This window comes from Sminthopsis crassicaudata, chromosome 4 (genome assembly GCF_048593235.1).
Source record: "Sminthopsis crassicaudata isolate SCR6 chromosome 4, ASM4859323v1, whole genome shotgun sequence".
In the NCBI taxonomy this organism is placed as follows: domain Eukaryota; kingdom Metazoa; phylum Chordata; class Mammalia; order Dasyuromorphia; family Dasyuridae; genus Sminthopsis; species Sminthopsis crassicaudata.
This window is the reverse complement of record NC_133620.1, coordinates 464760752-464777921: the sequence shown is the minus strand read 5'-3', so window position 1 is coordinate 464777921 and position 17170 is coordinate 464760752. Positions and strand designations below refer to the sequence as shown.

The following is a 17170-nucleotide window of genomic DNA, read 5'->3' as shown; positions in this document are numbered from 1 at the left end:
TGCCATTTCATTCTCCAGATCATTTTATCGATGAGGAAACTGAGACAAAACAGGGTTAACTGACTTGCTCAGGATCACATAGCTAGGAAGTATTTGAGGTCAGATCTGAACTCAGGAAAATGACTCCTGACTCCAGGTGTGGCACTTTATCCTTTGTACTACCCAGATGCCCTGCACCTATCTCTACCATATATCAATTATATCTTTAAAAATGTATTTGGAGGGAGGGGGCGGCTAGGTGATGCAGTGGATAAAGCACTAGCCTTGAAGTCAAGAGGACCTAAGTTTAAATCTGGTCTCAGACACTTAACACTTCCTAGCTGTGTGACCCTGGGCAAGTCACTTAGCCCCAATTACCTCAGAAAAAAAATAAAAAATATATGGGGGGGACAGATTCCCCTCCTCCCTGGTGAGTAGAACTCATGGGGCTAGGAAATAGTAGAAAAGGGGGGGACAAAATGTATTTATTTTTGCATGAAATCATAATATGCCCCCCATTTATCAATGACAAATGAAAAACTAAACTTTGATCAACATTCATAATCCTACAAAACAAATTCTAATGTTGACCATACCTGACCATGCACATCTCTCACTTCGTTTTAAGCTCCTGTGTTCTCTGAAGGAGGTGAGCGACATGTTTCATCTTCAGGATTCCTGTCTCCTGGTTTATTTTTGTATTGATCAGAGTTCTAAAGTCTCTCAAAGTTGTTTTTATTTTCCTATTCCCATGTATAAAATAAAGAATAACATTCACTTTCCTGGGCTAGGGTAAGAATGAAATGGATTTCCAAGGCAATCCCAACAGAAAAAGAACTATGGAGATTGAATGTGAATCAACACACGATATGTTCACTTCTTTTTTCATTTTTGGGGTTTTTTTTTTGTTTTTTTCCCCCCTCTTTCCCATGGTTTTTGCCTTTGGTTCTGATTTTTCTCTCCCAACATGTTTCATTAAGCAGTGTGCATTAAAACTAAATTAATAAATAATAAAAGAGTGAAATTAGATAACACAGAAAATTTTTTGCAAACCCCAAAGTGCTATTTGCAGGCTATGATGATGGTAGTGGTGTTCATAGTACCCTCTGGTCTCCTGCTTCTGCTTTTCATTCTACCTGAGCTTATACAAGTTGTTTACATCTTTTTAAATCTTTTACGAGGAGATTCAGGTTTTTAGCATTTTTCTAGCTTTATTGTGCCAGGGGTTCTCAAACTACGGCTAGGGCCACTGGCCAGATGCGGCCCACTGAGGATGTTTATGCAGGCTGAAGGGTTATGGCAAATGGGCTGAGGGGCAGAGATAGAATGTGAGTTTTTGTTTTTACTATAGTCCAGCCTCCAACAGTCTGAGAGACAGTAAACTGGCCCCCTATTTAAAAAGTTTGAGGACCACTGTGACACTCAGATTACAGGTAGCATTAACCTTGATCATCAGCCTTTTCTGTATAAAAGTTCTTACCCTGGAATCCCTGAATTTGTTGTAAAAACTTTTTGATAGCCATATTTTAAAATGGTTGATTTTCTTTGTAATCTTATGATTTTGTTCATTTAAAAATAGACTTCTGAGAAGGGGGGTTTATAGGCTTCCCTTTTTTTCTAAAGAGATCCAGGATGTAAAAAAAAAAAAAAAAAGCGAGCCCCTGGAAGAACAGAAGCAAAAAAACAAAATCTAATAGTACCTCCCTCCCAAGGTTGTTGGAAGAATCAAATGAGGTAATATTTGTAAAGTGTTTAACATAATGCTTATCACACAGTAGATGCTTAATGAATATTTTTAGTGCCAGGTTTTGCACTATAGTCAGATGGGTTGGTCTGTGTGTATCTCCCATGCTTTCTAAATTAAAAGGTTGTTAGCTAGTAGCTGCATGTAGGAATTTTCTTGGTAAGTATCACAGCTGTGCTTAATAAACGTTTCTTTGCTTGTTTGCTTAGAGCTAACTCATCCACATAGAAACTAGTAAAACATGCCCAGAAAAAGGATTTCTCAGGCAAAAGCTTGGCAGGGCTGAATTAATCTAAGCTGGGGAAAGCTTGAGGGAGGGATGTATGTGGAGTGTACAGGGAGGGCAGTTTTGCCTGGCATCAGGCCCAGCGGGTAAGTGGAAGAACAACTCTGTATGCTAGAAGGGAATTAGGAGTATGGAGGCGGAGGGTGATACAGTGTAATCTGGAGAGAACAAAGCAAACAAGGCAAGGCAGAAAGGGCCATGACATTTGAGGACTGAGCATCTAAAACATTCCAGGCTGTGGGGCCCAGGGAAATTACATAATTTCCTCTGAATCCCATAGTTAGGGAAAGCTCTGGGGGTTTAAACTTTCCTTCCTTGCCAGGATAAACTGTGCAAGCACCTGCCCAACCCCTCCCTCCTGGAAAGGATCAGGAGTCTTTCTTTCTAAAGATTATCACTCTTTTCACTAGTTCTTGTCTCCTTTTCTTTTATTTCTTCCTTTCCTCTAAGTTTCTCTTTCTTCTCCTCCTCCTCTCAGATTTTTTTCCATGCATTTCACTTGCCTGACTCTCTTTCCCTTAGTCTCTTTGTCCCCCTCCTACCCAGTCTTCCTCTTCACTAATCTGGGGGCGAGGGGTATTTTGACTTTCCCAACTATCTTGTCTCCCTTTTCCTGTCCTTTGCTCATCCCCTTTTCCCTTTTCCTCTTTTTCTCTCTCTTCCTCTCCTCTCCTTCTTCTTTTCTCACTCCTTCTTCCTTTTCCCTTCTTTTCTTCTCCGTCCTCATCCTTTCCTCCTCTTTCATTTCCTCTCCTTTCACCTTTCTTTCCTTTTTCTTTCCCTTTCTTCTTTACCCTTCTTTTCCTTCTCCTTCTCTTTGCTTTTTCCTCATTTTCTTCTTTCCTTCCTTCCTTCCTTCCTTCCTTTCTTTCTTCTTCCTTCCTTCTTTCTTTCTTTCTTTCTTTCTTTCTTTCTTTCTTTCTTTCTTTCTTTCTTTCTTTCTTTCTTTCTTTCTTTCTTTCTTTCTTTCTTTCTTTCTTTCTTTCTTTCTTTCTTTCTTTCTTTCTTTCTTTCTTTCTTTCTTTCTTTCTTTCTCTTTCTGTCTCCTTCATTTCCTCTTACCCCTTTTCCTCCTCTTTTCCCTTTTCTCATTCTCTCTTTCCCCCCTCACATCTCTTCCCTTCCCTTTTGTCTCTTTTCTCCCAAACCTCTTTCTTCAGGTTCTGTGTTACAAACACAATTAAAAATGACTTTTCATGATTTAGCTGTTGGGGGTGGGACACAGTTGATTTCAGGACAACAGCCTTCCCTTCATTGTCTCCCTCCCCTGCATTGTCCCAAGGATCCAATCCCTGAGTAAGTAACTGGTCCAGCTCCATTAATATTTGCTGCTATTCTACCATCACACTATACGATGGCCAGAAAAGCAATCATTTATTTTTATAAAGCCTCATGCTGCTTTGCATTTGCTTCCAGTTTGCTGGAGGAAACTGGTTTAGCCACTGTGAAAGAGAATTTGCTTTGTAGATAAAGAATGAGCCCTTGAAGGGTGCTGGAGGGGCCTGATGTCTGCCCTGGGGAGATTTCTCTTTGCCCTGTCCAATGATCGTGGAATCCTAGATTTCTGAATGCATGGGGCCCTCGGTGTTATCAAGTCTAACTTCTCCTCCTTTGAAAGATCATGAAACAGGGGCCCATGAAAGTTAAGAGAATTGCCTAGCATCAAATAGGTAGTGTCTTTATAATATAGTTTTAGGTCTAGTGAAGCTAGGCCATCTTCATTTGCATTTTTTTTCATTAATTCCCTTGAAATTCTTGATCTTTTGTGGTTCCAGATGAACTTTGCTATTTTCCCTAGTTCTGTAAAAAAATTTCTTGGGAGTTTGATTGTTTTGGCACTGAATAAGTAGATTAATTTAGGTAGAATTATCATTTTTATTGTATTAGCTCAGTCTACCCATGAGCACTTGATGTTCTTCCAGTTGATTACATCTGATTTTGTTTCTGTGAAAGTGTTTTGTAATTGTGTTCGTATAGTTCCAGACTTTGTCTTGTCAAATAGACTCCCAAATATTTTACATTATTTATTTTAAATGGAATTTCTCTTTGTATCTCTTGTATCTGGACTTTGTAATAACAAATAGAAATACTGATTTATGAGGATTTATTTTGTATCCTGCAACTTTGCTGAAGTTGTGAATTGTTTCTAGTAGTTTTTTAGTTGATTCTCTGGATTCTCTAAGTACACCTATTCTAATTCCTTGATTTTTTTTCTTCTCTTATTGCTAAAGCTAACCTTTCTAATACAATATTGAATAGTAATGGTGATAGTGAGCAACTTTGTGTCACCCCTGATCTTATCAGGAATGATTCTAGTTTATCCCCATTACATATGTTGCTTGCTAATGATTTTGAATAGATGCTATTGATCATTTTAAGGAAAACTCCATTTATTCCTATACTCTCTAGTGTTTTAACAGGTGTTGGCTTTTTTCAAATGCCTTTTCTGCATCAGTATTCATTAGGGAAATTGATCTATAAGTTTCTTTCTCTATTTTGACCCTACCCGATTTAGGTATCAGCGCTGGATCTGTGTCATAAAAGTAATTTGGTAGAACTTCTTATTTCTCTATTTTTCCACATAGCTTGCCCATTATTTGAATTAATTGTTCTTTATGTGTTTGGTAAAATTCACATATAAATCCATCTGACCCACAAAGGTAATGTCAAAATCAGAGTTGGAAATCAAGGTCTATGACTGGACAGCCCAGCCCATACTCTTTCTTCCCAGCCTTATTGTGCTTTACTTTCCTTATTTATAAAATCAGAATAATACTAGATAATATGAAATAGGATCACTGGACTCAGAAAGGCCTGAGTTCAAATCCCAACGCAAGCCTTTATTTGCCTGGGCACATCACTGATTGTATTTCAGATGCATCCTCATCCATGAAAGGGGGATAACAGCTTCTTTACCTCCCAAGATTGTTATAAGGATCAAGTAAGATATCATATGTAAAGTTCTTTGAAAATCTTAAAGCACTATATAAACCCTAACTATTCTTGTTATTGTTATTATTACCTGGAGTGACTCAAGTTCAGTCTCCCTCTGAAATTTCCCAATCATCACCACATGTGTTTCTACAAGGCAGAAGATATGTTCATTGTGTCTTTTGTTCCTGGACATAGTAGGCCCTTAACAAATTGAAGTCAATCTGTGCCTGAAATTTCATTTTCTCATCTGTAATACTTATAGGAGAACTGAATCTTGGTTCAGATGAGAAAACCCCCTCTCCTAGTTCAAGCCAGCATTTTCTCTTAAGGAGAGCAGCTTGTCTAGAGTCATAATGAGGCAGGATACTAGGTCTTCCTGGTTCTGGAGTCAATTCTCTATCCATTAAAGAGATTAAGGCTAGGCTTTTCATAACACCTCCAAATTCTTAGCTAAAGTCTGAGAAATGAGATAATATACATAGAGTATTGTGCAGGGCACACTCAGGAGGATGGTTTTTTGTTTGTTTGTTTTACAATAAATAACATTGTAAAGACAAGTTATGAAAGACTTTGGAACTCCGATCAGTGCAATGACTCACCATGATTTTGGAAGTCCCATGATGAAAGATGCTGGCTTGAAGAGGGATGCATTCAAGATACAGAAGGAGAAACAGATTTATAGATATGACCGGTGTGGGAATTTGTGTTATTACATTTGGTTTGATTTTTCCCCCCCACTAGGGGGGAACGAAAAAAAATTGTTAGTTGAAAAATTAAATTAAATTGCAACACATAAAGTGTGCCATAAACCTCAAAGCATCTTATCAATCAAGTTGTAATGAAAATCATCTTTTTTCTACCTTTAAGTTCAATGTTAAATGATTTATTAGACCATAGTGAAATGGGGGAATAGTGGGAAGGAAAAAGAAAGAGACATAGATTTTCATGAATTACTTCAGTTCTTTAAAGAACACTTAAATTATCTCAATTAATTCTATATAATGTGACAAATGCTTTGAAGGGGGAATATGTTTTAAAAGTCAGTACACAGGAGCATAGACAGACTCATTCTTCAAAATCTTTTAATTGCCCAGAAAGTATTTTAAGAGAGAGAACTGGAAAAAAATGTCTCTTTAAAAAGGAGGGCAGTTGTGGGGTCAGGAGGGTTCCTAAAAGTACAAATGAGGGCCAATGATTTGCTTGTTTTTTGTTTTATTTTACTTTATGATACTCAGTTGCATTATCGATCCAGGGAGTGTTATTGATGAAGAACTTCTCAAATAAAAGGGGAAAAACAAGTGAAGATTCAGTTGGCAGGAGAACTGATGATAAGAGGCCAAAAATAATCTTGCAAACACGTGATAGCATGTAACTGGTCAGGAGAGGGTGACCTCTCACCTTGGGGACAGAAGACCAAAGGTCACCATGGACAAGAAAAGGGCCTTTCCTCATAACCAAGGAGTCCAGAAATAGACTGGTTGGGAATGTGATGGAGAAGAGATGCTAGGATTCTCCTTGGTGTACTAGGAGACTCTCATTGAAAGGCCCTGGGGGATAAGGGAAGACCAAAAAACATCTCAAGCGCACTCCTGAGCATCCTCTGGGGGCATATATCTCCAACCTCCAATTGTTGTTTGTTTCCATTTTTACTGAGCACCTAAAGTTGGGTTATGTAAGCCAGACTACCATTTAAGTGTCAACAGATCCAAAGAAAAGAGAAGGGATTATTTGGGCTGGGAAAGACCAAAGGAGACCTAATCCTTTGCCTCCACCTACTACTGATCCCCCATTCTATGGATACTTTTTTTTAGACTTGTGATTTTATTGGTGCAAAGACAAGATCATGAAAAATCCCCCTCCACCAAGGCAGGCCAGCCCTGGCTCTTGCCAAAGCACTAAGAGATGAAATGATTTACTTAGGGTCATTTGGACAGTATATGTCATTGATGGCATTTGAATCTAAGTCTTTCTGACTGAGAAGGGAAGTCTTAGAACTTAGAACTTACAAATAACTACCTCTTAACATCTACTTCATTTCCCAGGTATAGAAGAATTGCACATGTTTAGCCTATATTGGATTACTCGCCATCTAGGGGAGGGGATAAGGGGAAGAGAGGTAGAAAAAAATCAGAACACAAGATTTGCAAGGGTGGAGGTTGAAAACTTTCTGTGCCTATGTTTTGAAGATTAAAAAAAAAAACTTTCCAAAAAAATCTTCATTTTCTCCTTGTGATGTCCTACAAATAGCGCTGGGCTCAAAGACCTGATGCTAGCTGTGAGGTCTTATATAAAACACTCTGTTTCTCAGCTTCCTACTCTGTCAAATATGACTATTGGACTCATGGGCTCTAACATCTCGACTGGTTCCAATATTCTCTTTCCCCCTGTCTTTATACCATTCCCTGTGAGGCAAGGGAAGAAGCAGAGATTGTTTTCCTCAGTTTACATATGGAGAACATGGAAAAGTTGGGAAGAAAGATCAATTTAAATTTAATGGAAAAAAATATACATGGTAGAATACAAGCTCCTTGAGGGCAGGAACTATGTGACTTTTGTCTAAGTCCCAACACCAATATAGTTCCTGGTACATAGTAGACAGTTAATGCGAAATGACTGATTAATTGGGTGATCTTGACTGGATCAGCACTAGGGCTGAAATACATTTTCACGAGAGAATCTCACCAGTTTCCTCACCTGAAAAAGAAGTGGTTCTAGATAGTCTCTCAGATCCTTTCTGGATCTAGATCTATAATTGGGCTGGCTCTGACCATCTTCTAGAGTTCCAGGAAAAGACAAATGTCACTCAGTCAACCAAGACGGAGCCAATAACCCCGTCCCTCTGTATTGTCCAGAACATGAGCCTCGTTTTACCTCAAGCCCATCATATCATTGATTTTATCCCTTTTTAGCCCACATATATTCATAGAAAAACAGCTGGCTTCCTCCCCTTGCTCTGCAAAGTCCTAGTCTCTGTTCCTTTACAGGCATGGCAAGCCAGCCTCTCTCCATCCCTCTCTCTTTGCTTTGGAATTTTAAATTGTCCTGGGGGCAAGAGGTGAACCTCAAAATTTGATAGCTGTGGTCCTGGGCTTCCTCTTCAGTCCGGGATGGTGGGAAAAGTCGGGGATGGAGCAGAGGAAGCTTTGGGTCTGACTTTGGCTCTGCCATTTACTAACTGTTGACCTTGGAGCCAATTGCTTCCCCAGTCTGAGCCTCTGCCCTCCTCCCTCTTGTGTCTCTCAGTCTCTCATTTTAGCTAGCATCCCCAGTGGTGGTCCTACGTCAAGCTTGCTTGTCCGTTCTTGCTCAGGACAAATGGATCTAAATGGTCTCTAAGCTCGGAGATCTAAGACCTTTGACAGGAAAGGTTTGCTTTCCACCTTCTACTTCCTATTCAGCTACTCAGGGTCCTGGGGCTAGCTCTGTCTCTGTGTGCTCTTATATAACATACTCTCTTCTGCCTCTCACCTTCCCTTCCTCCCGGCTTCTTCACCTTTCTTTGTCTGTGGCCACCAATTTCTCCCCAAACTGGCTTTTCCAACAGGGGATTTCATTACACAAACATACGACAGTGATTGCGATGTCGTCCCAAGTCTTACAGAAATCTGGAATAACTCCTGCTTTTCCCTTCTATGGCCTGGAAACTGATGTTTTATAACCATCCATAGGTCCAAGATTGTAGCTGTCTGGGGGCATCATAATTGCTGTTCTACCCCAGCCTTGACCAATGGCTGGACTTGAGAGAAGGAGAGGAAGGGTTGGAATGAGGAGGGAAGTCAGCGCTGGGCACAGAACTAAACAAAAATGTGTGGCTCATAGACTTAGAGCAAGGGACCTCAGACTATCTAAGCCTGCTTCTCCTGTTTTACAAATGAGAAACCTTAAGAGCTAGGGAGGTTAGATAGACATGTTAGCCCATTACTAAAATAATCTGGGCAGGATTTGAACACAGGTCCTCTGAAACCTCAATTGGCAGACATTTCAAACTACCACAAGGTCTCTTCCCTCCTTTTTTGTTTTCCCTGGGAAGAAATCCTTCTTTGTCACCAACCACTAGTGGAAATTTAACATTTTCCACTAGCGGTTGATGAAAATTTAACGTTTCCCCAGACAGCCAAAGAAAATGATTGCCGATGACCTCGGATTCCTAGAACGGAGTTGTCAGCGCTAGGAAGAGAGGAGTAGTAGTAGTAGATCAAGAAGATGGGCTTCCAGAATCCAGAATGCAGAAGCTCCAACTCAGAAGGAGCTCTCTGGAAAGGGGGCAGGGGAAGTGAGGGGAAGCCAGGAACTACATACCCTTTTCCCAGTTTTCATGTGTGAAAAAGCAGGAGAATCATATAGAAGCAGCCCTTAAAAGATCTGATTCTATCATTACTTGGATCACTGCAATATTTGCATGCAAGAGGGCATGTTTTGTGTGTGTGTGTGTGTGTGTGTGTGTGTGTGTGAGTGTGTGTGTGTGTGTGTGTGAGCGTGTGTGTGTGTGTGTGTGTCTGTGTGTGTGTGTGAATAAGAGCTAGGAAAGGAAGCACTTTATATCCAATCAACATCTTTATTAAACATTTATCACCCACCAGATACTGAGGCTCAGGAGTCTAAGTGGGCTCCCTATTGGTCAGAGGAGTAGAATTTAAATCTCGGTTCAGCTACCAATTTGTGTGATTTTGGCCAAATCACTGGCCTTCCTTGACCCTCTGTTTTTTCATCTGTAAAATAGGGGCTTTGGATGACATCAGGAGTTCTTAACCTGGGTGCCACACACCCCTTGAACTAATGGATAAATTTCAGCGTACATGAATGCCAAAGGTCAAAAATAAGACCAGAGCCATCTTTTTCACTAACCTTTCACTGAAATCTAGCATTTCTTTCAATTATGAATAAGAATAACTAAAAAGGGGGTCCACAGTGGATCATGACACTAAAAAAGGTTAAAAGCCTCGGTGGTCTTGGGAACTGGACATCATGAACACCAAACATCCCTGGCAGGGTCTAGCCCCTTGCTTCTCCCATCCCCCTCACTGTACTCCCCTGCCCACAGCAGCATTGGACATCATGGGAGGAAACACAGGGGCAGTCACCCCTCCAGTGATGATGGAGAGCAAAGTGTGGGAAGAAGGGACCGGAGGGCTGACTGAGCAAGTCACTCACCTGGGATCTTCTTGGAGTAGAGGCTCAGGAAGACTTTCCGGAGGTGGGGGGGAGCTGCACTTGAACCAGGAGTGTCCAGAAAGCTGAAGCAATCTCCCCAGCCTTCTCAGGGCTGCCGGGGGCTGGGGTGACTGTGGCGGTGCCTAAGAGAGTGCCCAGGGGGTGCTCCACTGCCTTTTCCTGTCTTTTCCAATCTCTGAACCTCTGACTGCGTTTTTATGGGAGGAGAAGAGGAGGGGCTACAGAGATTATGCTTCCCAGGCCAGCCCCCATCTCCTCCCTCTTCCTCTTCCAGGAGCTGCCAGTTTCCCTAGAGCCAGCAGCCTGTTGCGCCCCTGAATTGACGCACAACAATAACAACCCCTGAGTTCCAGGGACATTGACTGCCCAGGGATGGCCAATCAGCAGTCCCCTTTTTCCTCCTCCCTTTACTCCAGCCCCTTGGAAAGCTCAGGGAATTGAAATGGGAAGAGCTGGGAAGTGTTCCTCTGGATCAAGGGGGAGGCAGCTAGGAGATTCAACAGGAGCTGAGGCTTTCTCTCTCCCGAGAACGATGGGCTGAGTGCCCCACAGGTGGGAGATGGGGGCCACAGTGGGAAAAGCAGTAGGTGCTTGGGAGAATCCTTCCAGCTTGCTTCCTTCCTGTGTGACCGTTGGTGAGCCAATTCAGTCCTTTTCACCTCAAAGAATCTAGAGCAGGACAGGACTCCCTCTAGTCCTACCCCAGCATTCTATAGGGGGGGACACTGAATCCTAGAGAGACTAAGGGACTGAAAGAGACTTTATACAGGGGAAGAAACTGAGTCCAGAGAGATTAAGGGACCAAAGACCATAGATTTAGGACTGAAAGAGACTTTATACAGGGGAAGAAACTGAGTCCAGAGAGATTAAGGGACCAAGAGTATAGCTTTAGGACTGAAAGAGACTTTATACAGAGAAGGATACTGAGTCCCAGAGAGATTAAGGGACCAAAGACCATAGCTTTAGGACTGAAAGAGACTTTATACAGGGGAGGACACTGAATCCCAGAGAGATTAAGAGACCAAAGACCATAGATTTAGGATTGAAAGAGACTTTATACAGGGGAAGAAACTGAGTCCAGAGAGATTAAGGGACCAAGAGTATAGCTTTAGGACTGAAAGAGACTTTATACAGGGGAAGAAACTGAGTCCAGAGAGATTAAGGGACCAAAGACCATAGCTTTAGGACTGAAAGAGACTTTATACAGAGGACACTGAATCCCAGAGAGATTAAGAGACCAAAGACCATAGATTTAGGATTGAAAGAGACTTTATACAGGGGAAGAAACTGAGTCCAGAGAGATTAAGGGACCAAAGACCATAGATTTAGGACTGAAAGAGACTTTATACAGGGGAGGACACTGAATCCCAGAGAGATTAAGAGACCAAAAGTATAGCTTTAGGACTGAAAGAGACTTTATACAGAGGACACTGAATCCCAGAGAGATTAAGGGACCAAAGACCATAGATTTAGGACTGAAAGAGACTTTAAAGACCATCCAGTCCATCCCCTCATTTTACAAATGGGAAAATGGAGGTTTATAGAGAATGTCCAAACCACAGGGTCTCACAGCCCAGGATTCAGGAGACCTTTTAGTCCAAACTGAATCTGAGCAGGAATTTCCTCCTTAAGATACCTGAGGAGGCCCTGCTTAACGCCTGCCAGTGAGGGAGAGTCAGCTACTGTTGAAAACAGCCCATTCCATGGATGAGAGACTCTGCCAGGGATGGTTGGGACTTGTGACATCCAGTTCCCAAGACCACTGAGGCTTTTAACCTTCCTTCATGTCATGATCCACTCTGACAGTTGTATGAAACCTGTGGCCCCCTTTTTAGTAATTCTTATTTTTAAATTCATAATTATACACAGTGACTTGGCCACTGTTAGAGGAGTAGGAAGTGTCAGAGGCAGTATTTGAACCTAGGACTTTTAACTCCCAATCCAGTGCTCTTTCCATCATACTATGTCTCTTATAGCCCAGCTGCCATCTATTTATTCACTTCAGTGATCTAAGTCCAGGAAACCAGGGCCTAACAACATGGAAAACATGAGTTTGTTTGGGATACCTTGCCCTCTCCTGACTCCCTTCCTCCCCTCCCTTTATCTCAAGTGTTTTCACAATTGGTCTTCTCTCCCCAAATCAGACCATTCTCCACAATTTTCTCCCTTCTTTCCTTCAGATCAACTCCCCTCCCCCCATTCCAGTATGACAATGGTGTTATGCAATTTAAGTAGGTTGAGATAGAAGTGACCAACTGGTAAACAGATGAAAGGCAATAGATGGGACCCCTGCCTTTCCTTGCTCCAGGAGTCCCAACTGCTCTTTTTTTCCCCTGAGGCAATTGGGGTTAAGTGACAAGGTCACACAGCCAGGGAGTGTTAAGTGTCTGAGTCAGATTTGAACTCAGGTTCTCCTGACTTCATGGTTGGTGCTCTATCTACTGCGCTCCCTAGCTGCCCCCCAACTGCTCTAAGAAAGAGTCCAATTCCTAACCCTGAGGATCTGGAAGAGAAACAACTTTACTCTCAAGCAATCCCCAAAGTCCCTTCTGGCATCTTGTTGCTTCAAAGTCCTGAGTAGAAATGTTGGGGTGTTTCATAAATGTTGGGGTATTCCATAGATTCTGGGATACGGGGCATCATCTCTGAAAGAATTCAGGTTCAAACTGTCTCCAAATCAAACATGGGAACTTATTTGGGCATTTACTTGGAGGAAGGGGTGACCCTCTCTGTGGGCTTTCTTCTGAAGGGAGAGGGGGCAACTTAGCAGAGTGTGGTGAGGGTTTATGTAGAGAAGGGAAAGAACGGGCAAAAGGGGGAAAGGGACAGAAGAGGACTCGGGGAGAGCAGGGAAATTGGATGATCCTCGAGGAGATTTTGCAAAAATTGGGACAGTCTCAAATAAGATATACATGAGAAAAGTGAGAGCATAAGAGAAAGAGAAGGAAAAGGAGAGAGAGAGAGACAGAGAGAGAGAGAGAGAGAGAGAGAGAGAGAGAGAGAGAGAGAGAGAGAGAGAGACAGAGAGAGAGACAGAGAGACAGAGAGAGACAGAGACAGAGAGAGAAAGGAGAGAGAGAGACAGAAAGGGGGGAGAGAGACAGAGAGAAAGAGAAAGGAGAGAGAGAGACAGAGAAAGAGAAAGAGAGAGAGAGAGAGAGAGAGAGAGAGAGAGAGAGAGAGAGAGAAAGGAGAGAGAGACAAAGACAGAGACAGAGAGAGACAGAGACAGAGAAAGAGAAAGGAGAGAGAGAGTGAGAGAGAGAGAGAGAGAGAGAGAGAGAGAGAGAGAGAGAGAGAGAAAGAAAAAAAGGAAGAAAGAAAGAAGAAAGAAAAAGAAAGAAAGAAAGAAAAGAAGAAAGAAAGAAAGAAAGAAAGAAAGAAAGAAAGAAAGAAAGAAAGAAAGAAAGAAAGAAAGAAAGAAAGAAAGAAAGAAAGAAAGAAAGAAAGAAAGAAAGAAAGAAAGAAAGAAAGAAAGAGGAGAGAGAGAGAGAAGGAGGGAGTGAGGAGGAGGGAGGGAGGAGGAGGGAGAGGATTATTGGAGCTGAGACAAAAGCTAAGCAGCTAAGATTCCAGCAAGAAGAGAGGGAATGCAATCTCTTGTAGCAAAGACAGGGCTGAATTCAGAATTAGAAAGACCTGACTTCTACTCCCAACTCCAACCCTTACTAGCTAGGGAACTTTTTAAACTCAGCCTCTCTGGTCTTCAGTTTCCTCCGCTGTAAAATGGGCATAGTAGTAGCAACACCTACAATCCTTTTGATGATAGGATGAGCCAACAGATAAGGTAAATCTTAAACATCATTTCATTTAAAGTGCTTTGTAAACCTTAAAGCCCTCTAGAAATGTTCCAGGTAAGGACTGGCCTCTGATTTCCTTGATACCAGAAACTCCTTCCTTCAACCAACACCTTCTTTGCAGTGCAGAGAATTGCCTAGAGTGCCAGATCGTTAAGGGACTCACCCAGGGTCTTCCAGCCAATGTCAAAGGAGGAATGGAAAATCCAGATCAGAGCCATGATGGGCCAGAATCATGCTCCGTTGGGAAGCCTACAATATTGAGAGCTCTGGTAGATGCTTAGGGATGGTTTATGGGAGGATCCCGATAATAGTTTCTGAGGATAAAATGACTGCCCCGTTGGGGAAAGGAACCACATCAATGAGATCACAGACACGGTGAACACTAAAAGGATGATCGCCCTGGTTCTCCTGGTTCTGGAGGTGAGGAAGTCCTAAGCTGGGGCTCCAAGACTGTCCTGAGAGGCAGAACAGTCCACTCTCAGCATCAAGGCCGTGAACGAAAAACATCCAGTCCAGGACTGAACCGGGATTAGAGGCACCTCCAACAAGGACTCAGACAATGGCTTTTGGGTGTCATGTCCAGCCAGAATGAAACTGGATGTGTGAGTTGTGGAGGGGAGAGGAGAAGAGGGAAGGGAACAACAGGGCAGGGCAAAGGAAAGAAAAAGAGGACCGAGAGTGGGACCAGGTTTTCTGCTTCCAGTTGATCCCTTCCCCTCTCTGGGTCATAGTTCCCTCTGAAAAAATGGAAAGATTGGACTAGATGTCCTCCAGGTATTTCTAGTGTCCCCCTACCATCATTCAGCACAGAGACTCGGGAACTTCTGATTCTCAGAACAGCAAAGAGGAATTCCGGTACAAGGGAAAACAGTTGGGTTGGGAATCAAAGGATGTGAGTTCAAACTCTACCTCTGACTCTTATTTTTTCTGTGACAAGCCCCTTAATTCATCTTTGATTGATTTTCCCCATCTGTAAAATGGGGATCAAAACAGCACCTTCCTCCAGGCTCCAGGGGTATTGTAAAGATCAAAGGAGATAAAAATTGTAAAGTGTCTCCTGCATATTAACTATTATTAATTAATGCTTGTTGGCTTGAATCAATGCAAGCTCTTTCTAAAAAAAAAAATTGATATATTATTTTTTCAATTACAAGTAAAGATGGTTTTCAACATTCATTTTTATAAGATTTTGAGTTCCAATTTCTTCTCTCACTCTCCCTTACCTTCCCCCTCTCCAAGGCAGCAAGCAAATGGATATAGATTATACATATACAATCAATTCTCTTTTTTTTGATAACTTTTTTTTGACAATACATATGCATGGGTAATTTTTTTTTTTTTTTTTTTTTTTTACATTATCCCTTGCACTCCCTTCTGTTCTGGTTTTTCCCTTCCCTCCCTCCACCCCCTCCCCTAGATGATAGGCAGTCTTATACATGTTAAATGTTATAGTATATCCTAGATATGATATATATGTGCAGAACCGAACAGTTCTCTTGTTGCACAAGAAGAATTGGATTCAGAAGGTAAAAATAAACTGGGAAGAAAAACAAAAATGCAAACAGTTTACACTCATTTCCCAGTGTTCCTTTTCTGGGTGTAGCTGATTCTGTCCATCACTGATCAATTGGAATTGAATTAGAGCTTCTCTTTGTCAAAGATATCCACTTCCATCAGACTATATCCTCATACAGTATTGTTGTTTTTTTTTTTTATTAATATTTTAATTACAAAATTTTTTTTGACAGTACATATGCATGAATATTTTTTTTAATAACATTATCCCTTGTATTCATTTTTCCAAATTTTCTCCTCCCTCCCTCTACTCCCTCCCCTAGATAACAGGCAATCCCATACATATTAAATGTGTTACAGTATAACCTAGATACAATATATGTGTGTAAAACCGAATTTCTTGTTGCACAGGAAGAATTGGATTCTGGGGGCAGCTAGGTGGCGCAGTGGATAGAGCACTAGCCCTGAATTCAGGAGGACCCGAGTTCAAATCTGGTCTCAGACACTTAACACTTCCTGCCTGTGTGACCCTGGGCAAGTCACTTAACCCCAGCCTCGGGGGGTGGGGGGGGGAAGTTATAAGAAAATTGGATTCCGAAGGTATAAGTAACCTGGGTAGAAAGACAATAGTGCAAATAGTTTATATTCAATTCCCAGTGTTCCTTCTCTGGGTGTAGCTGATTCTGTCCATCACTGATCATTTGGAATTGGATTAGCTCTTCTTTATGTTGAAGATATCCACTTCCATCAGAATCCATCCTCATACAGTATCATTGTTGAAGTGTATAATGATCCCCTGGTTCTGCTCATTTCACTCAGCATCAGTTGATGTAAGTCTCTCCAAGCCTCTCTGAAATCCTCCTGCTGGTCATTTCTTACAGAACAATAATATTCCATAATATTCATATACACACTTTATTCAGGTATTCTCCAGTTGATGGGCATCCGTTCATTTTCCAGTTTCTAGCTACAACAAAAAGGGCTGCCACAAACATTTTGGCACATACAGGTCCCTCTCCCTTCTTTAGTATTTCCTTGGGATATAAGCCCAATAGTAACGCTGCTGGATCAAAGGGTATGCACAGTTTGATAATTTTTTGGGGCATAGTTCCAGATGTACAATCAATTCTTAACACATCTCTAGGAGTTATGTTGGGAAAGAAAAATCAGAAGGAAGGGAGAAAACTATGAAAAAACAACAAAACAAAAGGGGAAAATAGGAAGCTTTGGTCTGCGTTCTCTCTCTGGACACGAATGGCATTTTCCATGGCAAGCCTGTTGGAATTGTCTTGGATCCCTGGGAAGAGCCAGGTGCGTCCCAGCCGATCATCGCACACCGTTGCTGTTACCGTGGACATCGTTCTCCTGGTTCTGTTCACTTCCCTCAGCATCAGTTCATGCAATGTAACGATCGGGTTATATTTTATCTTTCTATTTCTATAAGATTATAGCATGTAGTTAGACGGGCACCCTGTTGAGCTGGCCCGTCAGTGGATACACCCCCCCCCCATCCCCTCAATCTATAGTTATCTGTATGTGTTTGTGTAGACTAGAACTGAAAGCTCTCTCGGGAGTCACGTAGACCAAACTTCTCAAATTATAGCTGAGAAAAGGGGCTCAGGAAGGCTGAGAGGGCCTGTTTGTCTGCTGTCCCTGCTTCACACTCAGCCCCCTCCCTTCTTGGGGCTTTGGTCCCCTGACGATGTCCTTGGTAGGGCTTCTCACACCTGAAGTTGTCAT

The 17170-nt window shown here is 41.9% G+C and overlaps 1 protein-coding gene across 2 annotated transcripts in view; it reads right to left on the bottom strand.

Annotated features, from left to right (window-relative positions):
• The window catches only part of POR (cytochrome p450 oxidoreductase), an 81563-nt gene extending 71277 nt beyond the window's left edge, over window positions 1–10286 (bottom strand). The window contains exon 1 of one of the 2 annotated variants that reach the window (XR_012481517.1): window positions 10095–10285. The gene's annotated coding sequence lies outside the window, so the exon portion shown is untranslated. Of the gene's footprint in view, window positions 1–10094 lie in introns of both variants that reach the window. The other variant, XM_074264119.1, reaches the window with a different exon arrangement.
• Window positions 10287–17170: the final 6884 nt, after the last annotated feature.